Here is a 25,656-nt window from a genome sequence, read left to right on the forward strand (position 1 = left end):
CTAGAAGCATTTATTTAGATGCATCTAGATGGGGTGATTGCTATCTGAGACAGGAAATCATCCCCATTTTGCTTTCCTTTTGGCAGAGGTATTTAACAAGGGGCTCCCAGCAGCCCCTGAAAGCCCTCCAGCATTTAATTCCAGGCAAAGTAATATGTTCTGCAGCATTCCATCCCATTTATAGCTTTCTACAGACATATCGGCATCATGCTGTAGCTCAAATTATGTAGCTGAAAAAGATAATTGGTAAATCAAATAGCAGCATAAATCACTCCAGCTCTATCCTGATCTCTCATTCCAGCAGGTATGTTATCTTGAAATATTTTATTCTCCTTTTTACACCTTAGATTCATACAACCCAGCTCCAACCTCGCTACATCACTAGCTTCTCCTCAGCTCAGGAGTTGCCTCCCTGCCTGTAGCTTTAATTCCCCTGTGTATTATTCCCCCTGCTACATGACTGAAAATTTGCCTTATTTTGATCCCTTTTCCAATGTGGTCCTCTGAGTGGTTTTCTCCCCCATGAGTTCTCTTTTAAGGGACCATGCTCACCTCAGACTTTTGGAGATCATTACATGCAGGGCTGTTAGCCCCTCAGCGTATGGAATTCCTTTTCAGGATCTCATGTGAGGATACATTCTGGACTGAATGGATCTCTGGCTGTGAATGATCAAAGCTGTTAGTTGCTGTTTATTTCTTCACCCCTTCATTTGGCTCCTGGGAGGATGTTTCAGCAGATTTTCTAGAGACAGAAAAAAACAAAATCCTATTAAACTAATGACCCTCGGTTGTTTTGTCTACAAATGAATGCAGGCACAGACAATTGCCCGGTTTTCGACGATGGTTCTTTGCTCAACAATCTTCTATATGTTTCCTAATACAAAATATGTGTGCATAACATAATGAAGGATTGTGATTACCTCCTTTACTGATAATTATTGTGCTAAAGCTATGACACTCCACTAACTGCTTTCTGATTATTAAGGGTATAATCAAAGTCCATGTCCTGATTTTCTGGTATAGGACTTTGGTTGCCCTCCATCTATTCTTCTCATTCAATATTTCTCAGGAATTTCCTGTGAAGGACATAAAATCTTTTTTTTTTTTTGTTTTTTTTGTTTTACAAAACCAAAATTTGGAGCCAATTTTGACCTGATAACATATCATTAGTAAATCAAGTTTTCTATACAGAATCCACCTCTTCCATTAGGCAAAACATTATTGCAGTTCTGGTCAGATCTTGCTTGATCTGCATGTGCTATGCTCATCATATTAGCCACATGAAATCATTGTATATTTGGTACTGTACGATTATTAATCACCCTGATCCCCAAACTAAGGCTTATTAGGTTGTATTTGCAGGAGTTTCAGTAGGAATAATTCCTGAAGGGATGTCTTAACTGTTCACTGAGCTCTGGCATACTTCATTGAACATCCTTTAATTTTTCTTTATGTCTTTGTAGTCCTGCATTTATCATTATTTAATTTTTACATCCAGAGGCCTCAGTTATGTATTTTCCATATTGCCTCAGACAGACTGGGTTGGTCTCCAAATGACAAATATGCATTTTTCTTTTTATAGAAGGAGGTACATGAGTACAGTTTTTTAGCCCTCAGAGTTTGGCTTCAGTCCTATGACAGCCATTTCTCCATGGCTGAATGGACAGATGCCCCCTCTTTTAACATCAGTGTTGGCCATCTGCTGAGGCTAGCAAATGTCTGGGCCCTTCCAGTTTGCCTTCTCATTGGAGGAGAAGTCAGTGATGCAAAGTCTGGGGATAGTGTAAATGTAAGATGTTTTATTTACACAAGTACACCAGCCCTGAAATGAGATGATCAAACAACATGCCGACAATCCTTTCTTCCAAGAATCTCAGCCCAGTTCCAATGCCCGATTCCCAGGGAGAAACTCTTGCCTCAAGAATGCACTCTAATCAGAGACCAAGTAAGAGAACAAACCCTCCTGCTGTTCTCACAGCACCATCTCTCCTGAAAGTTGCCTCTGCACAAGACTTTGCCTAATCCAAAGCTAAGAACACCAGGACATCTCTTCCTGAGAGTCAAAACATGCTGGCATGCTAAGAAAAACAATTTGGAAGACTATGTGTTACAGCACCACCTGGTGGTGCCTATTATAGTTTTGAAAGTATATTATTTAGTATATTTCAGCATTGCCTCTAACTGCAAACAATTAGATCCTCCATCTTTTGTCTTTTATGTAGCAATTATAATCACTCAGTGAATACTCCAAATAAACACTGGTATGTTTTCAAGCTCCACATTTACTGTTCTTTTGGCTTTTCAATAGCTGATTGTCTCGGTACAAAGAATTCACCTACAGTTCATAATGCACCAAGATTCATACAATATTTAAATATGTTACCTGAAGAATGTGGCCTCAGGTCTCCAAACCAATGGAGGAGTACTCAGTGAAAGTCTAGGAAAGTGAGAGCTAGGTGAAGAGGAGGCAAAGGTGACATTAAAATAATCAGATGTTCTCATTGACACTCTTGTAAATTTCCATCCAAGATGTGGCACAAAAAACAATCCAGATGGTTCTGATGAGCAACTTTCTCATGACCTTGGTCAGGCAGCAAAAATCTGTGTTCATGCTTCTAGATTCATAGATTACAAGACTAGAAGGGATGATTGTGACCATCTAGTCTGACCTCCTGTATAACATAGGTAACAGAACTTCCCCAAAATAATTTCTAGAGCACATCTTTTAGGAAAACATCCAATCTTGATTTAAAAATGGTCAGCGATGGAGAATCCACCACGACCTGTAGTGATTTGTTCCAATGGTTAGTTACACTCAGTATCAAAAACGTATGCCTCATTTCCAGTCTGAATTTGTCTAACTTCCACTTCCAGCTGGTGGAATGTGTCATGCCTTTCTCTGCTAGATTGAAGAGCCTATCATTAAATATTTGTTCCCCATGGAGATAGTTATAGACTATAATCAAGTCATCCCTTAATCTTGTCTTTGTTAAACTAAATAAACGGAGCTCTTTGTCTCTATGAGTATAAGGTGTATTTTCTAACTCTTTAATCATTCTCATAATTCTTCTCTGAACCCTCTCCAATTTATGAACATCCTTTGTGAATTGAGGACACCAAAACTGTACATGGTATTCCAGCACCAGTTACACCAGTGCCAAATACAGAGGTAAAATAAACTTTCTAATCCTACTCAATATTCCCATTTATGCCTCCCAGCATTGCGTTAATTCTTTTGGCCACAGCATCACGTTGGGAGCTTATTATCCATGATTATCCACCATGACTCCCAAATCTTTTTCAGAGTCACACCTTCCCAGGATAGAGTCCTGCATTTTGTAAGTACTACATTCTTTGCCTCTAGGTGTATACATTTATATTTATTCATATTAAAATGCATATTGTTTGCTTTAGCCCAGTTTACCAAGAAACCCAGATTACTCTGAATCAGTGACCTGTCCTCTTCTTTATTTACCCTCCCTCAGTTTTTGCATCATCTGCAAATTTTATTGATGATTTTATGTTTTCATCCAGATAACTGATAAAAAAGTTAAAAAGAATAGTGCCAAGAACCTGTCTCTGTAGGCCCTCATTGGCAACATACCCTCTTGTCGACAATTCCCCATTTATAGTTACATTTTGAGACCTATAAATTAGCCAATATTTAATGTGTGCCATGCTAATTTTATACTGCATGGTTTTTTTAAATCAAAATGTCATGTGGTACTAAATCAAATGCGTTACAGAAGTCTGCATATATTATGTCAATACTATTACCTTTATCAACCAAACTTGTACTCTCATCAAAAAAGATATCTAGTTAGTTTGATAGAATCTATTTTCCTAAACCCATATTGATTTGCATTAATTACATTATCCTCCTTTAATTCTTTATTAATTAAGACCTGTATCAGTCGCTCCATTATCTTGCCTGGAATCAATGTCAGGCTGACAGGCCTATAATTACCTAGATGTGACAGGTGTCACAGGTGTGGAGGTGCCCTGTTGGAGGCATCATGGTCCTGCCTCACCCCATACCAGAAAACAACAATAGAGAGGTTCTCCAAGCTGCCTAGAATAATTGTGTGGAACACAGCCAATGAGAGGGGCTGCAGGGAGCAGCCAATTGTAGCCAAGTAGGCTCATATAAAAGGAGCTGCAAGGTCAGAGTGAGTTCAGTCTGCTTGCAGGGACAGGGGAAGCAAGAGGTGTTCCTATCTGGCTGCAGGAGCTGAAAGGCTAGACAGAGTATCTGCTAGCAAGGCTGGCTGCAGGAGCTGCAAGGGACTTATCAGGTAGTTGCTGGGAATGACTCAGCAGGGAGTTGTGGTCAGTGAGTCCAAGATGGGAGGGTCAGCAGGAAGGCTGGGGTCACTGGGGACTCAAATAGAGGCAAGTAGTTCCCAGGGAAGAAGCCCTCAGGGCACTGCTCAGTTCCAGAGAAGGAGCCTTGCAACTTGGCCAGACCAAGCAAAGGTACCATGCTAGGCCCTGTTGGACTGTTTAAAGACTGAGCCCAGGTAGGGCTGCAGGACATTTTAGATTGGTTGGTTGGCACATGTACAGAGTGTGACTTGGCCAGAGGGCTGAGTCACTGGAGACCAGCCTGACAAGCGCAGCAGTTGGCATGGGGCAACATGAGCAAAGGAAAATGAGAAAAACTGCAGGCGCTCACGAGAGGTGAGTGCACCCCATTACACCAGGGCAACCTGATTATCCTTTACAAAAAAATGGAATGGAAAGAGTATTATCTTTACCATCTGATAAGACTGTCGTCTGTTTTTTCTCCAAACAGAACAGAAATATTTATTGAACATTTTTGCCTTTTCTGTATTACTGTTAATAGTTCTATCATTTCCATCTGTTAATAGACCAATACCATAGCCAGGATTCTTTTTGTTTTCAAATATATTTTAAAAACCTCCTTATTTCCCTTAAATCTGCTGGCCATAGATTTCTCCTTGTGTTTCTTTCCTTCCTTTATCAGTTTCCACAATTCCTAACTTCTGGTTTACGTATCAGCTACCACTTTCTCCCCTTGGCTTATATATACATATTCTTAAATGATTCTCAATGATCATTCACAGTTTTCTAATTAAATTCTTCCTCTCAGATGAAGCCTTGGACAGCACTGATCACACTGCATTGATGAACACATTTTGTAGAAATGAATGGTTCATTTTATTCATATACTTAGCGTATTGTGATGGGCATTAATTCCTTGTCACCGAAGTCTGTTATCTTCAGAAGTCACATCATCCCAGCCCTATTCCTCCTCTTTAAAATATCTACATGAAACTACTAAGAGAGATGAGATGTCACAGACTTACCTTCCACAAAAGTACATCTCCCCCCAGGATAACCCAATGCCAAGAAGACACCAGCAGTTGGATGAAAGGTGGCTGGCCAGTAAACACACAAAAAGAAATGGGTTGGAGAGGAAAATCATTTTGAAGAACTTGCCAATAATCCTACCTTACAATCTCAGCATTCATGACCAACTTAAAGATTTCAGCTGCTCTTCAAGGGTAGCTGCAAGTATAGTTGAGCATATTGCCCTAATCCAGCCTGGATGAGACAAAGACATGGATAGCCATGGTGATGTGCACATCAATTAGTACTGTTGACTAACATAAAGCTTTCTTCAGAGGGATGAGAAAGTGGCATCCACTACTTTCCCAGCCTTTGCTGACCAGGGAGTGAAACTAGCATTGAGAAGCAAACTAGAGTCCCCTGCGTGGCAGTGCAGAACACCAGCATTAAGCCAATTTCAAGTCCTTTTTTGAAGTCTGAGCTTCAGCTGTTTACCGTGAAATATAAGTTTTCACCGCTATGTTTCTGGGAATAGTGAAATCTGTACAAGAAAGCACTTTTGTCAGCTATATTTAGCTTTCTGGTGAGACTTCATTATGCATTGCACTGTGTGATACATATCTCATGGAAACAGAGTAAAACACCATGCACGCTTTATGGAATCACATGCCTGGAAAATATGGAGTAAACAGCAAGTGTTATGACCAGTGTTAAGTTTCACCAAAAGCTTGATTCAGCTGTGTGCAGGTGATCTAGCCAAAACTACTATTGTTTTGGTAAATACTCTAGTAAAACATGTAATAAAGTATAAAACCCAGGTCATTATTCATTTATTGCAGACATTTTTCATATAGAAAAGTGAATGAAAGACTATGAGCATGGTTTAAGCATTATTGTTGATTCATGCCAAATTAGGTTTTTAATCAAGGTATGAGGCTATTATTATTAAAGCAAAACATTCTTCCTCTCAGGTACAATACTGCTTTGTCTAACTTCAAATTATGCCTTGTACATACCAAATGACCAGTCAAATTTGTGCACCTCTGTTTTAACAGCCTCTCTTGGCACCATTCACTGTTTTTTTGAGTAGTGAGTTAATATACTTTGATTGGAATGGAAGAAAAATATATACTCTATAGTATTGTGGTCTACTGCATGGTATTTTGAATACCATGAAAGTGTTGTGTAATGATAGCAGGCAGTGCTGTCATGAAATGCCACTCAGGTGTTGGGCCTTGAATGTATCGATTTTCCTCTCTCAAAACGAAGGGGAAAATGTTTAACTGGAATATGTTAAAACACTCTCCCCCACTATTTACTTTTTGAGTTCACCATCAGCTATTTATAGGATGGATATCAGCAGTTGGCCTTATCATGCTTGCTATCATCACCTGAAGAAACTGCTGAGGAAAATTCTGCAGTTGGCCACCATTTTATATTTTAAACAGGATATTTATTTTATTTGATACAGCAGCATACTTTGTGAGAGACACAAATTGTCTAATAGAGATAGACAAACCAGTTCAGATAAATTAAGAAAGGTACCAAACTCAACTCAATCGCCAGCTCAAATCCAGTTCTGTCATCCATTGATCATATGCTTTGATACAATCCAACATGATCATCTTTGGAAGATACTGAAGACACAGAGATTCCAAAGCATCTCACTAAACTCATCACAAGTCTTTATCACCAACAATAGACAATGTTGCAAACAGCAGTAGGGGACAGTGAGTGGTTTCACACTGAAAAGAGTGTGAGACAAGAGTGTATTTTTTCCTCTAGCCTCTAACATATACATAGAATTTATTACAAGACAAGCCTTGAAAGGTTTTGACAAAGTGGAAGGAGCTGGGATCTCCATTGGTCAACAGTTTTTAACTGACCTCAGATATGCTGATGACATAGTGCTTTTTGGTACAGCCACCAGTGCATTTTGGAGTATGTAAACACTGTTAGTGAGGAATACAGACTAGTCCTGAATGTGACAAAGGCAAAATGTATGTACACTGACAAAACTAACCAAAACAAGATGCAAGCAGACATCACAATTAATGGACAAGCTTTAGAGACAGTAATGACTTTAATTCTCTGGGATCATGTATATCCTACAAGGAGGCTATTAAAAAAAATCTGAAGACTAGGGATGACTTGCTAATATATGGTCTTCCTTAAGATACTGTAGAAATACCATGGCATCTCTAAATGTATGAAGTTGCAACTGGTAAAAAAGCCAATTTTTTTTCTGTAATCGTTTAGGGATGTGTATCTTGGGAAGTGAATGCTGCTGACCAGAAGAAACATGAAGCTTTTGAAACGTGGTGCTGGTGAATATTCTTGGTATCTCCTGGACAGGAAAAAAAAAACGAATGCCTATGTTAGAAATAAGAAGAAAAGGAGTACTTGTGGCACCTTAGAGACTAACAAATTTATTTGAGCATAAGCTTCCATGAGCTACAGCTCATTTCAAATATTAGTGGAGAGAAGCAGATCCTGATGTCAGAATTCCACAAAGTTATGTACTTTGGTCACATTAGGTGTAGACATGGAAATAACATTGAGAAAGTTATTATGGAAGGAATGATGGAGGGTCATCATAGTAGTGGAAGATCAATGACAAGATGGACTTAGATTACAGGAGGTTCAGCTGCTGAGTTCTCAAAGTTAGTGATGGATTGTGAAGGCTTTTGAAAATTCTGTTATGCTGTCACTGACATTCAGACATGGATAAATGGTTTGACATTACCATACCCTTATCAGGTGACACACAGGAATTCTGGTAAGAGACTGAACGTCTTTCCATGATATGGACCAGGGTTACAAAAAGTTATACCTCTTTACATGGCAGAGGTCAGTTTTAACTTAAAAAATCAAATGCAGATAAAACATAATATCAACCAGAAAATAACATCTACAAACTAATGCAGCCAATTAATGACATACACCCACCACAGAAATAGCTAAGAAAGAAGTCGGTACATGGGCCATCAATTAGTAACTACAACAGTGACTTTCTGATTCCACAGCTATTCTCAAAACAGTTCATTCTGGAGTGGCCTGTTCAGCAACTCACATCAATCCACTGCACTACCTAAAATCTCAGATCTGGATGAGGCTGCGTATTTTGCATCATATTGCATGTGATTATGCTCCTAGAGAGATTTGAACTGCAATACTGCATCAGATGCGTGGTATATTTGGTTCAGTATCTTGTCTCTAGCAGTGACCAGAACCAGGTACTTCAGAGCTAGATGCAAGAAACCCCACAATAGGCAGATGTTGGGTAATTTCCCGCCCCCCCATTAGATTCGCTTATTCTAATTCCTAATAGTAGAGATTGGTTTAAACCCTGAAACATGAGGTTTTTTTTAATCACATCCAGTACTTTTGTGTTTTTTTAGCATTCACTATTTTAATACTCTGGATAGTCTTGATATTCATATAAATGTGCAGTTCCCACTGAATCTTGCTAAGTTCTTGGCTTTAATGACATCTTGTCTCAATGAGTTCTACAGTTTAATTACTCATTGTGTGAAAAAGTAGTTCCTTTTTTCAGTTTGCTCTCTGCAATATCTTTTTGTGAGAGAGAGTGACCACTAGTGCACGCAGTTTCCTAGATGAGGCCACTCCACTGATTTATATGACTTTATATTTTCCCCATATTATTCTCCATCCCAATCCTTAGACTCCTCACATCATATCTGTTTTTTTGAGTGCAGCCACACATTAACTGAGTTCTTCTTTGAACTGTCCATAGTGATGCACAAGTTCCTTTCCTGAGCTGATATTGTTAATTTAGAACCCACTAAGGTGTATGAGTAGTCCAAATGTTTCCCTCCAATGTGCATTACATTACATTTATAAAAAACTGGACTTCATTGGCCATTGTTTTTATCTATTCAGCTAGCTTGGTTGAGTCCCTCTGAATTTCCTCACAGTAATGTCTGGATTTGAGTAACCTAATTAATTTTGTATTATCTGCTAATTTTGCTATCAGCTCAACCTCATCTTTCCTCATAGTTAAGGCTAAGAGTTTGTCATGGATATTTTTAGTAAAAGTCAGGGATCAGTCACTGGCAATAATGAAAAATTCACGGAAGCCCGTGACCGGTCCCTAACATTTACTAAAAATATCCATGACAAAATGGGGAGCCTGGGCAGCTGCGGGTGGACTGAGAGCTCCAGGGGCCACCACCACCCGTGGGGGCTCAGAGATCCAGGGTCCCCCTCTGCTGGTGGCTCAAAGCTGCAGGGTCATCGTTCCCCACACCCCACCTCCCATGGAGGTGGAGCGCTGTGGGGGTTCCCATGGCTGCCAGGAGCTGCGGGGGTCCCCACTACTGCCTATAGCAGCTGGGAGCCCTGGGGGTCCCTGCTGGTGCCTGCAATGTCCAAGAGCTCCAGGGATCCCCGCTGACTTCCACGGTAGCCAGGAGCTGCGGGGTTCACCCTGCCTCCTGCAGTGGCCAGAAGCTGTGGGGGGGCTCCCGCTGCCCCCACAGCTCCCTGCCTTCACAGGCGGCAAGGGGCCCCGCTGCTCCCAGCCAACGCTGGCTGAAGTCACGGAGGTCTTTGGAACTCATGGATTCTGTGACCTCCATGACTAAATCGCAGCCTTGCTGATAGTTAATAAATGCATTCAGCAACACCAGACCTAAATACGGAACCTTGATGCATCCCATTGTTAACCTTTTCCATTTGTACTCTGTTTTCTTTTCTTAGCCAGTTTTTAATCCATGACAATACTTTGCCTCTCACCCATGTTGTCAAGGTTCCTTCCCCACTCTGAACTCTAGGGTAGAGATGTGGGGACCTGCATGAAAGACCCCCTAAGCTTATTCTTACCAGCTTAGAATAAAAACTTACTCAAGGTACAAACTTTGCCTTGTCCTTGAACCCTATGCTGCCACCACCAAGCATGTTAAACAAAGAACAGGGAAAGAGCCCACTTGGCAACGTCTTCCCCTCAAGCCCTCCACCCCCTTTCCTGGGGAAGGCTTGATAAAAATCCTCACCAATTTGCATAGGTGAACACAGACCCAAACCCTTGGATCTTAAGAACAATGAAAAAGCAATCAGGATCTTAAAAGAAGAATTTTAATTAAAGAAAAAGTAAAAGAATCACCTCTGTAAAATCAGGATGGTAAATACCTTTCAGGGTAATCAGATTCAAAACATAGAGAATCCCTCTAGGCAAAACCTTAAGTTACAAAAAGACACAAAAACAGGAATACATTCCATTCAGCACAGCTTATTTACCAGACATTTAAACAAAAGGAAATCTAATGCATTTCTAGCTAGATTACTTACTAATTCAACAGAAGTTCTGAAGAGCATTCCTGACCTGGTCCCGGCAAAAGCATCACACAGACAGACAGACCCTTTGTTCCCCCCACCTCCAGCTTTGAAAGTATCTTGTCTCCTCATTGGTCATTTTGGTCAGGTGCCAGAGAGGTTATTTTAGCTTCTTAATCCTTTACAGGTGAAAGGGTTTTGCCTCTGGCCAGGAGGGATTTTATAGTTCTGTATACAGAAAGGTGGTTACCCTTCCCTTTATATTTATGACATGTCTACTTAGTTTCTTTAAGTATTCTCTTGTGAGGGACCTTATCAAAGGCCTTTTGAAAATCTAAGTAAATTCTGTCCACCAGTTATTGTTTATCCTCTACTTTATTGACATGTCCAAATAATTATATAAGATTAGTGAGACATGATTTCCTTTGCAGACATCAGGCTGGTGAGACCCTATCATGTCATGATCTTCCTGGTGTTTTATTATTTTGCTTTTAATTATTGTTTCAAGCTTTTTACCAAGTACACTGAGAGGCAACATTTGCCAGATAAATTCTGTTATGGTTCCCAAACCCAATCCAACCAGTTACAGAGTGGGGAAAACACTTCACCTAAAGATTGTGGGCCAGATCCTCTCCAGTGATCTAGCCCACTTGTGATCTAACAGGGCAGAACGGGGGAGAGTTGTTGGCTCTTCCCATCTGTAGATTCTGACTCTATGTTACTGTTACATCCATCACACACACACCCCTCCCCTGTAACCCAGTGCTTACCTTTAAACAAGTTTTGCTTAAGATTTTAGGAATAAAAAGGTTCTTCTATTCAGTACTTTAAAAATCAGTTCCCTTCAATAATTTCAAAAGCTGGCCCCTTCTAGGTCTGTGCTTTCAGGAATGAACCCCCAGCAAGTGTAGGTATGAGGGCTCCCCAGCTCCTTTCACAAACATCTTTCATGAAGACAAAAAGTAAATTTATGTGATTTAAAGTGTATGGGTTTGTTTCTTCTGACTACATGTTCGTGTGGAGATTAGCCCCCTGAAGGAGCTTGGTTGGGAGTCTCTGGGGACTGTTACAATTATATCATTAATAATAGTGCAGCACTCAATGAATTAACCTTAATTTATGTCATAAAGCAAGGAGGTGCTTCTATACTCAGCAAAGGAGAAGAATTAGACATGGAATACTTTTTATTTTAAAACATAAAAATACAGTATTTTACGTAAAACAGAGTAAATAATATTTCTTCAAGTAATACTATTTTCACCTTCAAGATTCACACTTTAATTTTCTAGTACTTTTCAAAACCATTATCTTTTAAAACAATTTCTCACATAACCCTGGCAACTGAAATACATTTATTCCTTTTAACACTTTGATTTGTTTGAGAATATTATTAAACTAAAAGCTTAAAAAGAACATGAAAACCTGTCAGGAACTGAAAAAGTAGCTGTTATCTAAAAAGGCATTCCACCCCCCCCCTTCTTTAGTTTAAACTGCTCATACAAAACCTGTCTTAATTTTGAATTATTAACATGAGAGAGAAATATAATGAAATGTTTTGCTAATACTCCATTATCCTTATGACTTCAACTGCAGCTCAAAAATGCAATTAATTCTGCAACTTGCACGCTGTGGTGGGTGTCATTCAAGCTGCAGCAACTTATTGGGTAGTTAAAAGGATAAAATCAAGTAGTCATTCTACTAATCCCTTTACAAGAAAACTGCTTTCTGCATAAAAGTGGAACTTATGTGGTCATTAGCAGATGCTACATCAAGCAACCAAAAATATACACATTTAAATTCTTAAGCACAATCTATGAACACTACACAGATGGTTTCCAAGAAACTGTACCTAAATTGATTACGATAAAAATGATCTGCAGCAATTGTTTCTGTCAAAAGGGAGAGCAGAATTTGTCCCAATGTGTCTCTCTGCCCACTCATGCAGAGAACCCAGCTGCTGGGACAGATGTTGCTCTAAGCACTTTATTTTAGGGTCATTAAAATGGTTACAGGGGTGAGTCATTCATTGTTTTATAAATTGTGCTTACTAGCTGAGCTCAACAGACAACTTCTTTGTAGTTGATCAGAAAAAAAAGTTACATGTCAGATACCATCTACCTACTGCTGGTTGTAAAAATTAGTAGCAAATAGTGGTGCACGTTCACAGGACGGGGTGAAAAAATCACTTCTCTCATTTCTTTTCAAAAAGCATCTTTACTTAGCCCTATTGATAATACTGGTGCCTGTACCTTAATGTACTTTGACTAGAAATACAAAACCTGCCTCAAAGGTTCTTGTCTTTGTTTTTTTATTTCATTAATCATTACAGAATTGGGCTTTTGAACATGACACGTTCCTGCACGATCTTCTCTACCAAGGATTACAAGCAGGAGTTGTCAGATAGGAAAGGTTTAAGATCAGTTGATTAGACCAGTGCAAAATGGGTTCAATCTACTTTCCCGCTGGTTTTGCAAATGCAGTTTTTTGGCAGGTTAAGTGTACTCAGGCTTTATGCAGAAATATTTGGCTAAATCTTTTCTTTGCTGGCAGGGTCTGTGGTTTTCCATGGCTCATCTAATTTAGGATTGACTTTGCTTTGTGTATGTGATGTATTGGTGTGGCAGCTAATATGTCGTTAAACAGAATTGTAAAAGGATGAAGAGCAGTGAAAAATATCAAGGTTAATAGATCCAGCTCCTTCTCAGACAATTTTGTTGACTTTTTGTAGCCCATGCTTCAAAAGTGCAAAGTATAGCACATTTCCATGTTATGTCCTTCTAATCCATAAAATCATGTCAACAATTTTATTTATCTGTAGTAAAAGAAAGTAGTAAGTAAACTTTGGCTACTAGATCCTGCTTGGGCAGAGCGACTGTCTAGATAATCTAATTGGTCTTCTAAACCCTTTTCTTAGATTGTCAAGTGAAATTTTCTCTTGTGCAACATCTAGCCCAAAAACTTGCTTAAATCCCAGTTACATCCACAAAATGTACAGGCCTTGTGTTCAGCCCTGTGAAGAGAGCTAATTTCACCCTGATGGTTTAACATGTTTGATTTCGCTATATCTGGACCAGCCAATCTTGGTTCCTCAAGAGTCAATACAATGTTTTTAAAATTAACCTGTTCTGACTATGCCAAAAATTACAGTTTACTAAAATAAAACTTGCAAAATCAATGGAAAATTTCAAAAACTAAAAAATTGGTCCTTTTCAAAACTCAGGGGAATGGAACCACCTTCAGATTTACTGACTGGTCTGAAGGAGAACTAAGATGATCCTTGAAAAGTCTGACCATCCCTGAGAGATATGAGGATGAGAACCAGATAAATGGAGGGAAGAGCCAGAAAGGGTAATCACTAAAAATATAGTAACAAATTTCACTGCTTTCATAAGCAGGTAGAGTTTCAATTACTTTAGTATTTCAAAACAAACCTCAAAACACAAAAGGAAATTGAGCCAAAACAGTTATGTTTTACATGTATGCAATGTAGCTGTAGCTGTGTTGGTCCCAGGATATTAGAGAGACAAAGTAGATCAGATAATATTTTTCATTGGACCAACTTCTGTTGGTGTGAGAGACAAACCTTTGAAATACACAGAGCTGCTCTTCAGGTCTGGAAAAAGTACTTCCAGCATCACAACTAAATGCAAAGTGAGGGAACAGATTGTATAGCATAAGTAGTTAGCACATAAGGGATCATGCAAGGTTAACACTGCTGCAGTCATAGGACAAAAAGATGAGCTTAGTGGGTTATAGATTGTTGTAATAAACCATAAACCCAGTGTCTCTGTTCAGTCCAAGGTTTTTAGTGTTTAGCAGAGTAATTAATTTAAGCTCCCAGGCTTGTCTTTTGAAAGTGTTGTGCAGGTTTCCTTTGAGGAGGAGAACTGATAGGTCAGACATAGTATGATCACTTTATGAAAAGTGTCACCCACAGGTGATAGGGTGCTTTTGCCTTTTATCATTTGCCTGTGTGAGTTCATTCAAGAGCATAGCAAGGTTTTACATGGTTTTATATTGAATTCATACATTCTTTCAGGTTCCCATGACATTGGGCCAACTTTTGCTTTGCTGAGTCTTGAGCTTCAAACAAAACCCCAAGACAAGCAAGCTTTACAATATTCACAAATCTATGCAAGTTTTACACAGACAGATTAAACAACACGTGTATCTGGATTTTTTCATATAAAAGACATGTTTCTTATAATCTTACGAGGAAGAGATATTATTATGTGGACAATTGTGTTAGGAACTATTGAAATTGGCAACTGTGTGCTGTACTACAGAACCTTTTTAAACAATGAGAGGTAGTATGGTCCAGTGGCTAGAATACTGGATTGATACTCAGAAGACATAGGGTCTAGTTCCAGCTCTGCCACTAATTTGCTGTCTTACTGCGTCTAGTCATTTTACCTCTGTTTTCCATCCTGTCTTTGTCTGTTTATTCTATTTTGATTGTACATTCTTCAGAATAAAGACCACCTCTTACTGTTTCCGCACAGTAATTTCTATAAAGGAGCCCCAACCTCAGTTGGGGCCTCTAGGAACTATTGTAACATGGAGTCCTGCTTTTTATTACAGAACACTATACTCAGTGTTCAGATGCGATTTTTAGTCTCTAATAGCAGCCTTGCTGTCACTTTTTCCACTTGTAAGACAAATGTATTTTTTAACATCTGTGGTTCCTGCATTGTTCACAGAAGAACACAAAGAGAAACATCCTGGTGATAAGCAAGCTAAAGAACTTAAAAGAATTTTTGGTACGGTACACACCAGGCATGAAAACATAAGGCTGTTCACAGCTATATGTCACTCTAAATTCCATTATGCTTACATTACATTCTGTTTGTTCCTCCTGCAAATGCACTGACAGATTTTTGTAGCCCCATGCATGGCTTTTTTTAGCATATGAAAGCTTTGTAGTTTATTTTAGCCTTGGAGATGCTTAAGAAAATCAAAATGTGCTTCCATGTACTGTGAAGGAGACTGAACAAACCAATTCCTCTGTTAGAGACAGTATAACAGAAATTGCTGAGGAAGTCACTTATATTGACACTGTTTGGCTTGCAAAGATGGTTGATGGCTTGATGTGTACACTAAAGAACCTGGAAGGGTACTTCATGAGGAAGTGGATATCAGCATATCTGTTTCAACTTCAGGATGACTGTTCTTTTTCTGTATTATTTTACTGTGGTAGCAACCGGAGGTCTCTCAGATGAGATGAGGGTCTCATGTACAGCAGCTAGCCCACACTCAGGTTATGTCTACATTACAGACTGCTGCAGGCACAGCTCTACCAGTGAAGGATGTGACCCCAAACTGACAGAATGGAGCTGGGAGAAGCCCCAAGGGTAAATGCAGCTTATACTGGCAAAACTGCACTTTTACTGATATAGCTTGTTTAGTTTGGGAGTGGTGGAATAAGTAATACCATTAAAAGTATAGCTTTGCTGTATATCCCCCACCCCAGCACTGATTCTGGAGCAAGGAAAAGATAACCCCTACACCCCAATAGTAGGAGCTACCACAAAACGTCAGCAAATCACCAAGCTATGGCTATTGTACTTTCAAGTTCTTGACTAAAGAGACTTGTGCAAGGGTAGGAATTTAAGGTTTGGGGGTATCTGATGGACATGGAGGAAGGAGTACTTTCTCTGGTCAAGCTGAAGCATATAGGCTTCGACTGCAATTGGCTCCTTATCATCATGTATACTTTACCACTGTATATGTTCTGACCAAAAAAACAGAGATGCTGGCCAGAGTTAGCTCGTGGAGCAGTAGACAAAAAGAATATTAATACATTTGGGCTGCCCGTTCATAGCAAACTGGAGGATCTGAAAGCACCTGTGACTGCGTAGGTGTGTTTTTCTACTCTTGTTGATTATCTTATCGAAAAGGTCTTTGATGGAAACCACATCCTCTCACTCAGAATCAGGAAGGGTTTATTAAAGTAGCTCGGAGCACACAATGAACCCCCCCAAATATCTCAAATAAGATTCTCTCTATTCTTCTCTGTAACTGAGATGTAAACATGACCTTTGCAAACCAAAAGTACTTTCCAGATTGAAAGGGTGTTTCAGAGGCAAACTAAGAAGAACATACTGCACTGTGATTTTGCAGTGCCTTGCACATTGTGTGGTTATTTACACCTGTTATTATTAATCATATTTATTATGGCAGTGCCTAAGGGCCAGTTGAGAACACTGTACGAACACAGTAGTAGATGGTTCCTGCCCTGAGAAGCGTACAGTCTAAGTAGACAAGACTGACACAAGGAGGGGGAAAGAGTAGAACAAACAAGCAAAGTGAACAATGTGTTGGCAGCAGCTGCCATGTTAGTTCCACTGTTTTCTCAGGAAGAGGGTTCATTAGGAGGGGATTCGCTAATTGGAAAGACAAGGGAAGAGAAATGAGGGAGGCAGGGCAGGGAAGAGGGTAGGAAACACAGGTCTGGAGTGAAGCTGAGATGAAGAGACGGAGACAGAGGCAGGGAGAGGGAGAAGTTTGGAGCCAACAGCCAAATAGAGCAGAGAGAGTCCAGTCAAACCTGAAGAAAGTACTCTGAATTTCAAAGGTCCCTGCTTTGGCTGCTTCTGCTCTGAGTGGCTGGAGTCTCTGGCTGGCTCCACTCCACAGTTCTCTCCCAAGGCTATATGACAAGGGGAGAGGGGAGGCACCACCTGGGTCCTAGTCCCTCAGTGTGTGTGTGTGTGTGTGTGGGGGGGGGTCTCCCCTGCACACTCCTGGGTCCAGCTGGGCCCCATTTTACCCCTGCCCTCAGTGCAGCTGTCCCTCCCTGCTTCCGCTGCTTCTTTATCTACCAGCTGGAGTCTCTGGCTGCAAAGTAAATGCTACTATTCTGTGTTGGTAACATAACACCCACTTTTCACAGGTGTGAATGATCCACAACAGGCACAGCAGGAGACAATAACTTCAAAGAGCAATGCTAAGTTAAAATTACTGTATTCAAGGACTGAAATTCTTGCTTGACCCAGAATAATCAAGGAAATTGAGAGTTAAGACTTCCACTCTGTCCTTCACCCATTTACTAAGTCTTAGTATTAAAGGAATCTGAAATAAGTACCATTATTTTATATATTTGCCACATCAGATTCAGAGTGAGTGAAGGATGGAGAAAATGAAATCAATGAAGTTTGGCTGACATAAAATCCATAACAAGGTGGAGAATCAAGACGTTTGGCTCTGTCTTTCCTTGCTTTTGTTTATTTCAATAGAACCTCAGTTAATTTTAGCCTGTTACAAAACCCAAGTTACCCACTCTATGTAATCAACCATGACAGCAACATATATAAACCATGCACTTTTCTTTGTATGTGGGACCTACAGTAACAGTAGCAATTGTTTTGTTTTTTTAATTATGTGGAAATTCATGGAAAGAAAGCAGAAGGATATTTACTAAAGGCCTAATCCACTTCCCACTAAAATGAATGGGTGTATTTCCATTGCCTCCACCGGGAGCTGGAGAAAACCATTATATTGCAACAAAATATTCAACTTTAAATGTTTGAAAAACCTAAAGTCTAAACTACTTAGTGGTGTCCATTGAAAGTTGTCAAGGTTCCTCCCCCACTCTGAACTCTAGGGTACAGATGTGGGGACCTGCATGAAAAACCTCCTAAGCTGATCTTTACCAGCTTAGGTCAAAACTTCCCCAAGGTACAAAATATTCCACCCGTTGTCCTTGGACTGGCCGCTACCACCACCAAACTAATACTGGTTACTGGGGAAGAGCTGTTTGGACACGTCTTTCCCCCCAAAATACTTCCCAAAACCTTGCACCCCACTTCCTGGACAAGGTTTGGTAAAAAGCCTCACCAATTTGCCTAGGTGACTACAGACCCAGACCCTTGGATCTTAAGAACAATGAACAATCCTCCCAACACTTGCACCCCCCCCCCCTTTCCTGGGAAATGTTGGATAAAAAGCCTCACCAATTTGCATAGGTGACCACAGACCCAAACCCTTGGATCTGAGAACAATGAAAAAGCATTCAGTTTTCTTACAAGAAGACTTTTAATAAAAATAGAAGTAAATAGAAATAAAAAAATCCCCCCTGTAAAATCAGGATGGTAGATATCTTACAGGGTAATTAGATTCAAAAACATAGAGAACCCCTCTAGGCAAAACCTTAAGTTACAAAAAAGATACACAGACAGAAATAGTTATTCTATTCAGCACAATTCTTTTCTCAGCCATTTAAAGAAATCATAATCTAACACATACCTAGCTAGATTACTTACTAAAAGTTCTAAGACTCCATTCCTGGTCTATCCCTGGTAGAAACCAGCATATAGACAGACACACCAACCCTTTGTTTCTCTCCCTCCTCCCAGCTTTTGAAAGTATCTTGTCTCCTCATTGGTCATTTTGGTCAGGTGCCAGCAAGGTTACCTTTAGCTTCTTAACCCTTTACAGGTGAGAGGAGCTTTCCCCTGGCCAGGAGGGATTTCAAAGGGGTTTACCCTTCCCTTTATATTTATGACAAAAGTTATTGAAAGTTACTGAAACAGATGGAGGTCAGAGTGGCAAAGCATAATTCATTTCTGGAACTTAAGAACCAGTTGCTGATACACAGTGGAAAAAAAACACACAGTTCTCTAGTCTGACTTCAGAGTCACAGTTTCACTTAGCACATTCAATAATTCTACAAGTGTGAAAACATACTCCCATCTAGATCATGATGTCACACTGCCTGGAGTGGCTCACAACTGGGAGTGCCTACCTCAGGACAGATGGCCAAAAACGGGTCAGACACCCCAAATTGCTGGTATGTTCTATAATTAGATTTCATGAAGCCAGTGACAAATGTGAACTCCTGGATCACTCTAACAGTCTTACCATGGAGTCATAGACAGTCCCCTTAGGCTCTCCAGTCGATTTATTACCCAGGCAAGCTGGACTTATTGATACATTTTCATTTATTTACACACAAAATCACAAAATATTAGGGTTGCTTCCAGTCCCAAGAGACCAGTCACTTATCCCAGATCAATTGGTATCCTATATATTACAACAAAGTCAACGCCTGTAGCCAGTGCTTTAATAAATATGAAAAAAGAAATAGGAGAGTTATTTACAGATTAAAGCAAGCAAACATATACACAAAGGAGTTGCAATCTAAACCCTAAGAGTGACGAGTTGTAGTGACCTGTCAATTCAAAATGTCTTTCAAGGTGGATCCAGTTTAGTGTCTCTGGGCCGGTGAGAGTTCAAACAGCAAAGATAGAAAAAAATTTCCTGTGTCTTTGTTTTATTTCCTTCATTCAGCCTCAAAGTACATAGGACCAACTTCCTTGCAGGTAGCATTTCCAAAGTGCAATAGAGCCATTCACCAGTCCTTTATATTGTAATGTTTCTTGGTGGCTCATCTAATTTTGATAGTTCTTCTGGATAGACGGGGTGGTTGGGTGGGGGGTGAAGCGGGAGGAGACACTCTTCCCATCTGAGTTCACAAGTTTAGAGCAAACAATTTCAAAGTTATAAAGCAAAACTTACATATTGCCTTATGGTGTGGAATATAGCCATTACAAATAAGATTAATGCATGCAGCAACTTACAAACACGCTATAGATCAGTGGTGGGCAACCTGCGGCCCGTCAGGGTAATCCACTGGCGGGCCACGAGACAGTGTTTACATTGACCATCCGCAGGCACAGCTGCCCACAGCTCCCAGTGGCCGCGGTTCGCCGTTCCCAGCCCATGGAAGCTGCGGGAAGTGGTGCGGGCTGCAGGTTGCCCACCACTGCTATAGATTCTAAACAGTAACTACATTTTTATAAGACTAATACCTATTTTGACCACCACTAACACATAAGTGAACTGCTCTCGTCTCCAGGTATGCATTTGTCAGTTCTTATTTAATGCCTGCAGCCTGGGCAAGAGCTGCCACCTGGCCTGCCAGCGTCACACATGGGTAAAATGTTCAAAAGTGCCTAACTGATTTAGAAGCCTATATCTCCTTTTCTTAAAGGATTTAAATTTCTAAGTGTTCAAATCCCTTAAGAAAATGATTAATTAGGCATTGCAATGCTGAGCACAGCAACACCCTAATAGCTTTAAAAATCCAGGCTGCAGGCACTAAGGTGCCTCGGTGTCACTGAAAATCTATAGGACTTAAATGCGTAAGCCACTTAAGAACTTTTAATAATTTTACCCTATATTTTAGCATTTAGAATGAGACAACCCAAATAAGTTGATCACTTTAACTAGTTTCAGGGATTAAATGTTGCATAATTTTCTGAAGATGGCCAAATGTTTCAGAAATAGCTTTATATTTGAGAAGAGATGTTCTTAGTAAGTTACAAAATAATCAAGTAAAGCTTCAGGGATGTTTGTTGGAAGACAATCGGGAGTTGGTCCAGCAGGGGGAATGCCTGGTTATAATAATTAGACAACAGACTTTCACATTATCCAACGATAACAAGATGAGCTTGATCAAATTTAAGAACAAGATGGGGAAAGAAAGCCAGTAACCCAATGCATGTTAGGAGAAAATGAAGGCTGGGGAGAGCGTGTGTATTAGCTGTGGATATATACTGTACATTAGAAACTCAGAGTACCAGTGACCAGCATCAGTTGCAACTAAAAAGTGTCAGGGAGAATAATTCAGCCGTCAGGGATAAAGTCATAACTCCATTGTTCTCAATTAAGTCTCTGTCACTGAGCTCATGGCTAATGGTGGCCCATAATTTTATCTCTGAGCATCTATATGCACTAAGCTCTTCAGAGCTTTAAGGATGAGTGTACTCTTCACTGATAGTCTGGAGCAGTGCTTGAACTGGAAAAAAACAGTGGACGAGATAGATGCTTCAGCTTTTTTCCATTCTCTGAACAGCACCAGGGTGTGGCATAAGCACTCATCATACTAACCCTGCCCCAACCAAGCTCTTCTAGAACCAGGTAAACTCAGCTCCTTGCTCCCAGCAAGAAGCCCATCTCCTCTCCCCACTCCTGCTCCCAGCTCTTAGATAGCACTTTTGGTCCATGGATCTCACAGAACTTTTAAATAAGAGTAGTTCAAGTATCATTATCCCTCTTATACACATGGGGCAACTAAAGCACAGACAGGCAATGACCCTTGCTTAAGGTCACCGATAAACTTAGAGCTCCTATCGTCTGGTCCTGTAACCTATCCGCTGGACGATGCTGCCTGCCTTTTCAGATGTACGGAAGAGATAAGTTGCTGATTGCAATGATGCACAATTTAATGGATTACATTGTTCTGCAACAAATTGGAAGGCAGTTAAATGGCATTATGTTCAGTAGTTTCTAATCCAATAGATCATATACGCATCCAGACTGGTACTAAATATGGATCATAAAACTGATCGTCAGTTGGTGTTAATTGATGTAGACAAAAGACCTACTCCAATTTGCACCTGCTGAAGATCTGATCCTTATTTTTTGTTTTATTCCAAAAGATCCATGAAAGCTGTTGTAGGCGTATGTATGAACAGATTAATGGCATGGGCAAGTAGGTATTTGCATGTACAGTTTCCTAATGGAACAAGTTGGGCCTCAACTAATGGAGCCAGATAAGTTATTGTATTCAATAGGCATGTGATTATGTTAGAAGATTTCAATTTTGAAAAAAAATCTCAGTATTTACCTATCCAAGTAGTAATTTCATCCCCTCCGCCCTGCCTTTTAGAACAGGGGCCAATCTTGGTCTCATTAAAATTAATGCCAACTCTCCAAATCATTTCAGTGGGACCATTACCAAGCCATGAGGCTAATTTTAAAGTTTTTGAAAAGTCTGTTATAGTTTTCTCTAATATTGAAGAGCCCACTCCTGCAACTTCCTCATAAGAGAAGATTACCAGCATGAGTCATTTTAGGGTACGTCTGCACAGTAGCTGGGAGGTTGCTTCCCAGCATGGATAGACAGACATGCGATAGCGCTGCTTAAGCTAGCATGGTAAAAATAGCAGTGTGGCCAGGGCCTGGGGTACAGACTCAGGTGTTTGTCTACATGTGCTGGGAAGCAGCCTGCCAGCTGCTGTGTAAACATATTGTAGCTGAATAAGGGGCTGGGTGAGCAGAAGCGGCTATGTTTCTGAAACTTTACTCAATAACTTTACTAGTATGATACTCTGGGCATGAGATGGCAGCCAGTCCTAATGCCTATTATAGTTTGTTGGCCTTTCTTCTGAAACCTCCAAAAGTTCAAATTGTGATGTGTTGTTTTAAATCACAGGAACACCTGGGGATTATGCCTGTTGCCATTGAAGTCCATGGCAAAATTTTCATAGATTGCAATGGTTGCAAGACTGGGTGACTGAGACCTCCAGTTTGTTACACATCATAATAGTTGTCAGATGGTAATCACTGTCAGATAATAACCTGAAGTAAATTTGAATTCTCCACAGTCAGTTTCCATTGCCCTGAGCCACCCTTCCTCCCTTCCTCTGTTGAGGATGCTGATAGCCGTACATTTAGAAAGATGCCTATTCTGCCTCCATGGTGATAAATACTTGAAGTTCCTTGCCTAAAATGTTATGTTTCTTGTCAGGTATTCTCTTTGTTTTGCCTATTCACATTTCAGCCACAGTAAAAATATGAAAAGGGTGATTAGCCAAGAACAGTGTACTTTTGGAGCTCTTTAGTACATGGTGAAATAGCCAATACAGCCATACAGAAAAGTCATGAAGATGGGTGATTCTGAGTTCACTCACACAGAATAAGCCAGGAGTAAATCTGCTGAAGTGATGGAGTTACACCAGTGTAAAACGGGTCTGAGATCAGACCCAGACCCTATATATTATGCTGACCAACTTCCAACGATTTATTGTTAGTGGAAGGACTATTAAAACAATGTAATTCTTCAGAAAGTGAGTTATGGAACTGAGGCATTAGGTGTATACAGATGAATCACTTATTTTCAGTATAATGAGGAGGAAGATAAATCAGTATCACTTAGAAAATTGTCTATATGAATAAATAAAAGCTCAGGACACAAGTGGCATCAGTGGTCTATGGCATGTTCTTGACTATTGAACAGACAAACAGCCCCATCCAGCTGGAGTCACTGAAAAGACAAAAAGAACAGGAGTACTTGTGACACCTCAGAGACTAACAAATTTATCTGAGCATAAGCTTTCATGAGCTACAGCTCACTTCATCGGATGCAATGGAAGTTAGATCAGGCATTCCAACGTTGTAAAATACTCAGCATCTGACTTTTGTTAACATGGTCCAGGGCCATGTTTCAGCTTGTGAACATGACAACTGTCTCCTGCAATATATGCACTCATTGGTTTATGCAGAAACCAATATAAATATTATTTATTTCTCTGATCATCTAACTGGCCTCACTGAATTCAATAGCCTTGAGGATTTATGGTTATATGCCTCATGTTGTGAGTTTTTTGAGTGACTTAGCTGGCAGAAACAAAAGCGGAGACTTGTAGTAACAAGTTTAAATGAAATATAATCACAATCAAGATGCCTTCACAGCAGGCCTCTCAATGGGGAAAAAATTTGAAAAGGGGACACACGAGCTCTGTGTGCAAAAATCACATTAATTCAATCCATGCACTGAAATTCAGATTACGTGGAATTTACAGATGAATTAAAACAAAAAATTAGCAGCACAGAAATCAAAATGTAAATAAAGTTTAGTAAAACCATCAGATTCACGTTAGTAAAATGAATCTTACATGTATTGGATATTCAAGAGTTGGCAAGCTCAGCATTTCACATGTGGTTTTTTAGCAATTCTCCAAGGAATAGATAGCATCATCCCTTGCACTTAATCTGTTGTTCTATTTTAAGTAAAACATGCAATTTGCAACCTTGTTTTTTCTAATATTCAACAACTTGTTTCCATGTATCAGTTAAAAATATAGCTGCATTGTTGACTAACTGGGAGATATAATATTCCCTGTTTACATTTCTTTCCAATAGGGTTCCATTAAAGCTTTGTGTGTGAGAAGGAAGTTTGCATAGGAGGAGGTACACATGACTGTCTGAAGTTTCTTGCCCTAATGCTTTCTTTCGGAGGTTTTGTTTAGAGTTTGAATTGATAGAATTTTGGGGAGGCCATGCCATTTGGCATTAGTCAGTTTGTCCTGTGGGGCATCAGAAGCCTCCCCTCTCAGCTGGATGACTGACATTTGGCGTTGAGGGAATGGACACCTGGTTTTCCATGGTGCTGGTATGCACGTCCAGCTGGAAAGAACTGTAGCAATGGATAGATGGCAAAAAGCAGCACAGATGAATTCCAAAGCAAGCTTATCATTTCACCAGTGGTCCACAAACACCATTCAGGTGGTCCACGGATAGTTCCCTCTAAGATGCGCACCTGGGAGGCCGCACACAAGAGAATGAAGGGCCACTAACCTAAGTAGTGGTGCTGCACAGGTGTGGCTCCACAAATTAGGTGCCTGGACCCCGGAGAAGATGCACATGTAAGGTGAGGTGGTGGCCTTGGACGGAATAGAGGGTAGGTGCGGGGGGCAATGGGGTGAAAAGAGGGGGTGGGGGAAAGTTGGGACATACAGGACTGTGGTGGCCAGAGAAAAGTGACTTTCCCCTGCCCCAGGGCTGTGGCTGCTGGGGAGAGACCCCCACCCCCTCCTTCCCAGCCTCAGCTCTGTGGCTGCTGTGGTGGGGGAGAGAGGGAGAGACCCCCCTCCTTCCTAGCCCCAGCTTGGGGGCTGCTGTGGCGTGGGAGAGAGGGCACATCCATCGCATTAGAGAGGTAAGATGACTGATATTAAAATATAAGTTGTGTGCTTTTATTGGTAGAACAAAAAAAGTTAATTATTATAAAAGTTTTATTTTATATAGTGCTTTTATCCAAAGCGCTTTACAATAGTTAGCTAATGGTACAAACAACATTTGGAAAGATCATTAAGTGGTCCGCCAAGACCCTCAGCAATTTTCAAGTGGGCCACAAAAAAAAAAGTTGAGAACCACTATTCTAGAAGACACACACAACAACTGTATGTGGTTTACAGTTCTTAAAAATCTCCATGAAAATGTATTTCATTAATACCACAACATGGGTCAAACTCAGCAAGCCCT

The 25,656-nt window shown here is 40.2% G+C and overlaps 1 long non-coding RNA gene across 2 annotated transcripts in view; it reads right to left on the bottom strand.

Moving 5' to 3' along the window:
• Nucleotides 1-25,656, bottom strand: part of LOC125634543 (uncharacterized) — a 101,900-nt gene that overhangs the window by 20,212 nt on the left and 56,032 nt on the right. For both annotated transcript variants that reach the window (XR_012667563.1, XR_007355959.2), the window contains exon 3: nt 553-742. This is a non-coding gene — a long non-coding RNA (uncharacterized LOC125634543). The remainder of the gene's footprint in view (nt 1-552; nt 743-25,656) is intronic.

The sequence above is a fragment of the Caretta caretta genome, chromosome 3 (genome assembly GCF_965140235.1).
Source record: "Caretta caretta isolate rCarCar2 chromosome 3, rCarCar1.hap1, whole genome shotgun sequence".
In the NCBI taxonomy this organism is placed as follows: domain Eukaryota; kingdom Metazoa; phylum Chordata; order Testudines; family Cheloniidae; genus Caretta; species Caretta caretta.